Below are 8,867 nucleotides of genomic sequence, written 5' to 3' on the forward strand. Positions count from 1 at the left end.
CCCACACACTCACACTAGTGGAATTTTACCACCTATGGATACTTAAACGATTGACCGGGTGTTAAAACTCCTAAGAGTCTACTACCCGAGGGAGAGTAAGGATCCAAACTAGAATGATATGCTTAACGTACTATATATGATTTTGGGGTAGGAGAAGTTAATTTAGCGGGGCAAGTATGAAATTTAGTAGGGCAAACATGAAATTCAACGGGGCAAACATGAAAATGAGAGGGCAAACATGAAAATTAGCGGGGCAAACATGAAAATGAGAGGGCCAAACATGAAAATGAGTGAGGCAAGCATGAAAAAGAACAGGGCAAACATGAAGAAGAGCAGGGTAAACTAGAAAATTAGTGGGGGAAACATGAAAAGCAGCGGGGCAAACTAGAAAAACAGCGGGGCAAACTAGAAAATTAGCAGGGGAAACATGAAAAGTAGCGGGGCAAACTAAAAAATCAGCGGAGGAAACATGAAAAGCAGCGGGGCAAACTAGAAAAACAGCGGGGCAAACTGAAATATGAGCGGGGCAAACTAGAAAATCAGTGGGGAAAACATGAAAATCAGCGGGGCAAACATGAAAAGTAGCGGAGAAAACATGAAAAGCAGCGGGGCAAACTAGAAAATCAGCGGGGGAAACATGAAAAGCAGCGGGGCAAACTAGAAAAACAGCGGGGCAAATTGAAATATGAGCGGGGCAAACTAGAAAATCAACGGGGGAAACATGAAAATCAGTGAGGGAAACATGAAAAGCAGCGGGGCAAACTAGAAAATCAGCAAGGAAAACATGAAAATCAGCGGGGGAAACATAAAAAGCAGCGGGCCAAACTAGAAAATCAGCGGGGGAAACATGAAACGCAGCGGGGCAAACTAGAAAATCAGCGGAGGAAACATGAAAAGCAGCGGGGCAAATAGATTGAGTGTGGATTGTTTGTGTAGAACGTACACTTGTGACGTTGGGTCTCATTTGTCCATGTCATTTCCAAGGACTCAAGCTAACAAGATATGTCGGATTTCTCTCTCCCAAATAGATTGCGTGCTATGCTACATGACTTTTTAAAGGGGTAGTCCTATATTTTAGCTTGGTTTTTTCAAGAAAAAAAATGAAGTTCTTTATGATGAATAATCACATATATAATTAATAAAATCATAGATACAATCCTATATTGAAATATAATAAACTAATATAATAATGAAAATATTAGCATGCATACACCCGACCAACCCAATCAACCCGTCGAGCCCTCTTGTGTTGGGCTTGGGTTGAGAATTCCCAACCCAAGATTGGGTTGGGTTAGGTCAAGGTTTAGGTATAGGAACCTTGGGTTGGGTTAGGGTTGAGCACTAACCGGAACCAACCGGCCCGACTTTCAGCCCTAATTTCATGTTTGCCCTACTCAATTTCATGTTTTACTCGCTAAATTTCTAGTTTCCCCCACTCAATTTCATGTTTGCCTCACTTAATTTCATGTTTGCCCTGTTGAATTTTCAGTTTGACTGCGAAGTGATTGAAATTAACCACGAACTAAATGAAATGGATTTTTCACCATCGACCCGATGGAATCTTGGAAAATAACTAGGTTGGTTGGCTAAATTAGCTTCTCCCACCCCAAAATCATATGTGGTATGCTAAGTAAATCATTCTAGTTTAGGAGATATGCTTGTTAAATAAATAGACAAAGAAGAAAAATAAATTTGTATTGTTTCAAGAAATCCTCCCCCGTCTAAGTTGGGGCCCACTGTGATGTTTGTGAGAAATCCTCCCTGTCTAAGTTCATTCATAAGGTCACAAAGACTTGGATGAAGAAGAAAAATAAATTTCATAATTATCCAAAACTTTTGTAACCCCTAAAAGGGTTTCAATGGTAAACGTTCAATTCCCCACTGCCTTTTAGAGTGCGGTCCACTGGATAGTTAGATCTATCTTATTTTTCGTCTCAATCCTTAATATGAGCTCGCTAAATAGATGGACGGTTTGGATATAACACAGACCTCATGATGGGACCCATAAAAGCACAAAAAAAAAACATATAGGCAGCCACGGCAGTCTGGCAAATTTTTTTATTTTTTATTTGGGGAGAACTTTTTCTCCTTTACATTTTTCTCTAATACATAAGTATGTAAATATGTATATATAAGTATATAAAAATATTTTTCTATCTTTTAATTCATTTCTTTATCTATGTATTTACCAAGCATATCTCCTAAATTAGAATGATTTTTTTTTTCTTTACACATGCACACACACCCCCACACACTCACACTAGTGGAATTTCACCACCTATGGATACTCAAACGCTTGACCGGGTGTTGAAACTCGTAAGAGTCTACCACTCGAGCAAGAGTAAGGATCCAAACTAGAATGATTTACTTAACGTACCACATATGATTTTGGGGTAGGTGAAGCTAATTTATCCAACCAACCTAGTTATTTTCCAAGATTTCCTCGGGTCGATGGTTGAAAATCTAGCGGGGCAAAGTAGAAAAACAGCGGGGCAAACTGAAATATGAGTGGGGCAAAGTAGAAAACAGCGGGGCAAACTAAAATATGAGCGGGGCAAATAAGAAAAACAGCAGGGTAAACTGAAATATGAGTGGGGCAAACTAGAAAAACAGCGGGGCAAACTAAAATAGGCCTACACTCATGCTCTATATAGCCCACTATGCAGTATGTGTGAAACCACCTCCCTCTATCAGGTCAAAACACTTATTTTCACCATTAGCTATAGGGTCCCACTGACCCTAATTCACTAGCTTCTTTTTCTTTTTCTTTTTTCGTTATAATTCCTACGGCATTTTGTGGGTCCCATTATAAGGTACGTGTTATATCCAAACCGTCCATCTATTTGACGAGCTCGTATTAAGGCTTAAGACGAAAAATAAGACAGATCTAGCCATCACCTAGATCCATAGCTCAACTGGCAGACTGAGTGGAAATACCTCGTTTCAACGCTTGAGGTCTTAGTATCGATCCTAAGAGTGGGGCAAGCATGAAAAAGAGCGGGGCAAACATGAAAATGAGCAAGGTAAGCATGAAATATGAGTGGGGCAAGTTAGAAAAACAACAGGGCAAACTGAAGTATGAGCGGGGCAAACTAGAAAAACAGTGGGGCAAACTAGAAAAGTAACGGGGGAAACATGAAAAACAGCGGGGCAAACATAAAAAACAGCGGGGGAAACGTGCAAAACAGCAGAAAAAACTAGAAAAACAGTAGGGCAAACTAGAAAAACAACGGGGGAAACATGAAAAACAGCGGGGCAAACTAGAAAAACAGGGGGAAAACATGAAAAACAGCGGGAAAAATATGAAAAACAGTGGGGAAAACATGAAAAATAACCGGAAAAATATGAAAAACAGCGGAGCTCATGTTTCCAACTCCTAATAAAAACAAATCCTATAAACTGGCACTATCAATAATAATAGTCCAACTCTATCGTCTCTTTTCAAAATAATAACATCATTCTCAATAAATTCTTCTCCTAAAACCTAGGACCACAACTACCTACTTTATTGCTAATTAAGTTCTCAAAAAATTAAATTCTAAGCCTTATTTTTATGACTTGCCTAAGGCCCCCAAAATGTTGAGCTGCACTTGTTTAGACCTGCATCACTTTCGTGCTCATACTCTAAAATGAGCTGGTAAAATGGACAACCACCTAGCATGGATAAAATACACCTATCATAATGGGCCCATAGAGTTTTTCATGTTTCCCCAGCTGTTTTTCATGTTTCCCCTACTGTTTTTCTAGTTTCCCCCGCTGTTTTTCATATTTTCCCATTATTTTTCTTATTTTTCATGTTTTTCATATTTTTCCCACTGTTTTTCATGTTTCCCCCGCTGTTTTTCTTGTTTTCCCCGCTATTTTTTATGTTTCCCCCGCTGTTTTTCTAGTTTGGCCCGCTGTTTTTCATATTTCCCTCGCTGTTTTTCTAGTTTGTCCCACTGTTTTTCATGTTTCCCCTGTTATTTTTCTAGTTTGCCCCGCTGTTGTTCTAGTTTCCTCCACTGTTTTTCATGTTTGCCCCGCTATTTTTCATGTTTCCCCCGCTACTTTTCTAGTTTGTCTCACTGTTTTTCTAGTTTGCCCCACTTTATACTTCAGTTTGCCTTGCTGTTTTTCTAGCTTGCCCCACTCATATTTCATTTTGCCCTGCCGTTTTTCTAGTTTGCCCCGCTGTTTTTCACGGAAATACCCCTCCTTTTCACAGAAACGGATTGGGTACTCCTCCTGCCACCCTCCAATGGCGGATCGCGCTGGTCTGTGAGCCCCATCATGATGTATGATTTTCATCCATGCTGTCCATATATTTTTCCAGATCATTTTATGGTATGATACCAAAAATGAGGTATATCCAAATCTCAACTATACCACATTACAGGAAACAGTGTTGAATGAGCGTCAACCAATAGAAACTCAGGTGGCGCCAACTGTGATGTTTGTGAGAAATCCTCCTCATCTGAGTTCATTCATAAGATCGCAAAGACCTGACGAAGAGGAAAAACAAATTTCATAATGATACAAAACTTTTGTAACCCCTAAAAGGGTTTTAATGGTAGATGTTCAATTCCCCACTACATTGGGTTGGGCTTGGGTAGGATATATCGAGTCTGATCTCAAGCTTGGGCTATACAAACACCAACCCGATAAAACTTAGGTTGGGCTTAGGTTGAGGTCTCAGGTTATCTGACCTAACCCGAACTCGATCAATATATTAGTTACTTATAAATTATAATTGAGTGTGGATTGTTTGTGTAGAAGGTACACTAGTGATGTCGGGTCTCATTTGTCCACGTCATTTCCAAGGGATCACACCACGAGAAACAATGGGCATAATGATTTCCACCGTTGAAACCATAATGGGCCCATTAGTGATGTTTGTTTGTTATCAAACCTATTCATAAGATCATACAAACATGGATTAATAGAAAAAACAATTATAAGCTTGATCCAAAACTTCTATAGCCCCTAAGAAATGATCAACAATAGAAGTTCAATTAAAAATTTCATTTGGTATGGTCCATTTAAACATTGAATAAGTTTAGATTTATCGGCTTAAGCAATGAAAATATCTATTAAATTCGTCCCGCTGATTGTCTAGTTTGCCCCGTTGAATTTCATGTTTGCCCTGCTTAATTTCATGTTTGCCCCGCTGATTTCTTAGTTTGCCTCGCTGATTTTCTAGTTTGCCTTGCTGATTTTCTAGTTTGCCCCGCTGATTTTCATGTTTGCCTCGCTAATTTTCTAGTTTGCCCCGCTGATTTTCTAGTTTTTCTCGCTGATTTCATAGTTTGCCCCACTGATTTTCTAGTTTGCTCCGCTGATTTTCATGTTTGCTTCGCTGATTTTCTAGTTTGTCCCGCTGATTTTCTAGTTTGCCCCGCTAATTTCATAGTTTGCCTCGCTGATTTTTTAGTTTGCCCCGCTAATTTTTTAGTTTGCCCCGCTGATTTTCTAATTTCCCTCACTGATTTTCTAGTTTGCTCCGCTGATTTTATAGTTTCCTCCGCTCAATTTCATGTTTGCCCCTCTGAATTTCTAGTTTGCCCCCCTCAATTTCATGTATGACTAAAAGTTGAGCGGGTTCAACTCGACCGACCTGTGACCGACCCGACATTAGGTTAGGCTCGGGCAGGATATATCAGGTCCGATCTCAAGCTTGGGCTATACAAACACCAACCCGATAAAACTTAGGTTGGGTTTGGGTTGAGGTCTCAGGTTACCTGACCCAACCCGAACCCAATCAATATATTAGTTATAAATTATAATTGCGTGTGGATTGTATGTGTAGAAGGTACACTAGTGATGTCAGGTCTCATTTGTCCACGTCATTTCCAAGGACTTAAGCTAATAAGATATATCGGATTTCTCTCTCCCAAATAGACATGTATACACTTGACCAACCTAATCAACCCGTCGAGCTCTCTTGTGTTGGGCTTGGGTTGAAAATTCTCAACCCAAGATTGGGTTGGGTTAGGTCAAGATTTAGGTATAGGAACCTTGGGTTGGGTTAGGGTTGAGCACCAACCCGAACCAACCGGCCCGACTTTCAGCCTTAATTTCATGTTTGCCTTGCTCAATTTCATGTTTTACCCGCTAAATTTCTAGTTTTCCCCACTCAATTTCATGTTTGCTTCGCTTAATTTCATGTTTGCCCCGCTCCGCGAAGTGATTGAAATTGACCGTGAACTGAATGAAATGGATTTTCGACCATCGACCCGATGGAATCTTGGAAAATAACTAGGTTGGTTGGCTTAATTAGCTTCTCCTACCCCAAAATCATATGTGGTACATTAAGTAAACCATTCTAGTTTAGGAGATATGCTTGTTAAATAAATAGACAAAGAAATGAATTGAAAGATAGAAAAATGTTTTTATACACTTATATATACATATTTACTTAATTATGTATTAGAGAAAAATGTAAGGGAGAAAAAGTTCTTCATGTTAAAAAAAAAAAAAAAAGGGTTCAAACTGCCGCAGCAATACCGCCGGTTCGACGACACTACCGCCGAGCTGCCGTCGGACCGGCGGTAGTGCCGCGGCCATCTGTGATGTTTTTTTTTTTTTTTTTTTTTACAATGTTACTTTTGTAGGTCCCATCATGAGGTCTATGTTATATCCAAACCGTCCATCTATTTGGGGAGCTCATATTAAAGCTTGAGACGAAAAATAAGATAGATCTAACCATCAAGTGGACCACACTGTAAAAAGCAGTGGGGAATTGAACGTCTACCATTGAAACCCTTTTAGGGGTTACAGAATTTTGGATCATTATGGAATTTGTTTTTCCTCTTCATAAAGACTCTTGTGGCCTTATGAATAGATTGGATGGAAAATAAATGTCATGGTGGGCCTTACAAAATTTTTAACTGTGAAAATCAATTTTCCCGCTGCTCTCTGTGGTGTGGTCTAGTTGATCTTTGGATATGATTTTTATTTTTGGGATAATGCTCCGAAATGATCTCGAAATATGGATGAACGTTGTGGATATAATAAATACATGGCCCTCTTTTGAGCCGTTCATACAACTCTCGGTTGGCGGAGCGTCAGCGCTCGTCTTCGAAAGGAAGGTGGGGGTATTTTCGTCCTGAAATTCCGACTACGTGCGAGGAGGTCCAACTGCGTATTCTAAGTTTGTATTGCTTTCAAAAAACCACTGGATAAAAGGTGGGGTCAACGGTCGTAAATTTCTCCAGAGTCCAACCCGGATGCGGATTCGATGCGAAAGCCTTCAGCAGGATCTTTATGCAACGGTAAGTTAGGTGGGACCCACCGTAATGTTTACGGCAGATCCACCATGCCCATCAGTTTTTAAAGATCATTTTAAGTGATGGGACCAAAAATGATCTAAATCCAAAACTCAAGTGAGCGGTATATCAGGTAAATGTGTTTCAGAAAATTCCTATCGTTGAAACCTCCTGAGGTCTACAGTGTTTTTTATATACCATTCATATCATTTATAAAGTAAATTCTAGTAGGATTAACTGAAAACATAAAAATTATCCTCATTCAAATCTTCTCTGGCCCACGTGTGTTTCAAGGGTGGGCATTCAATCCTTTGTTGTGTGGCCCATATGAGATTTGGATTTCCGTCATTTCGGGGTCCATATATTAACATAATATTGTAAAAATGATGGACGTAGTAGATTTCCAATAAACATCACTGTGCCATCCACCTAACTTCCCGTCGCAGGAAGTTTCTGCGAAAGCCTTGCGCAGGAAATCCGCATCCGTCCATCCCAGACCGCTCTCTCTCCGAAGAACCAGATAAAGCCCAAAACCTCCTCTCCCCTCCCTCTCCCTCTCCGTTGATCCCGAGATCTCTCTCAGAAGAACCCATACCTAGCCCTTTCTCTCTTTTGCCTCACAAAGGTGCGGCCTTTGGGAAGAGGAAGAAGGCAACGGCCATCTGTCTCTCCCTCTGCCTCTCTCAGAAGAACCCATACTTAGCCGTTTCTTTTAGGGAACTAAATCTGAGGTAAGTCGCCATCTTTCGTTTTCTTCTTCTTCTCATCTCATGGGTAGCAAAATCGCATCTTTTTGGCAGGCACTTTCATATATTAACAAAAAAGATTGAATTTTTCTCTGATTTCTTTCCCTTGTAATACACAGGTTCTCTGATTGAACCATGGATTTGCACTCTATTATCTGGATCTGACTTTGTCTGTTTCACGGTCATATTAACAAAAGGATTGATTTTTTTTCTCTGATTCCTTTCACCAGTAATACACAGAGGAACCATGGATTTGCACTCTATTCTCTGGATCTGACTCTCTCTGTTTCACGGTCATATTAACAAAAAGATTGATTTTTTCTCTGATTCCTTTCGCCAGTAATACACAGAGGAACCATGGATTTGCACTCCATGGTCTGGATCTGACTTTCTCTGTTTCGGTCTTGTTAACAAAAAGATTGATTTTTTCTCTGATTCCTTTCCCCAGTAATACACAGAGGAACCATGGATTTGCACTCTATTCTCTGGATCTGACTTCGTCTGATTCACCGTCCATGTCTGGGTGGTTCACACCGTTGATCTCTTAGATCCCAACTTGGATGGGGGATTCCTTAAAGATAAGTCATATTTGGACGGCCGTAGACGTCCGATTGCTTGCAACCTTTTGTAGACGTTGACTAATTTTCTTCTTAACCATCTTTTACTTCAAAGGGTTAGGATTATCCCACCAGGTTTTTTTAATCTCTTTTTTATTTTATTTTTTATTTTTTGGTGAACGCCAGCATATCAGCTGTCTAGATCTCGCAATTGTGGGTCCTTATTGTACAAACTCATGGCTCGATGGTAACTGCGTCCATATCCATGGCATGAGTATCATATAATACTTCTTAGTTCCCTGCCCAACGGCAGCAAC

The sequence above is a fragment of the Magnolia sinica genome, chromosome 1 (genome assembly GCF_029962835.1).
Source record: "Magnolia sinica isolate HGM2019 chromosome 1, MsV1, whole genome shotgun sequence".
NCBI lineage: Eukaryota > Viridiplantae > Streptophyta > Magnoliopsida > Magnoliales > Magnoliaceae > Magnolia > Magnolia sinica.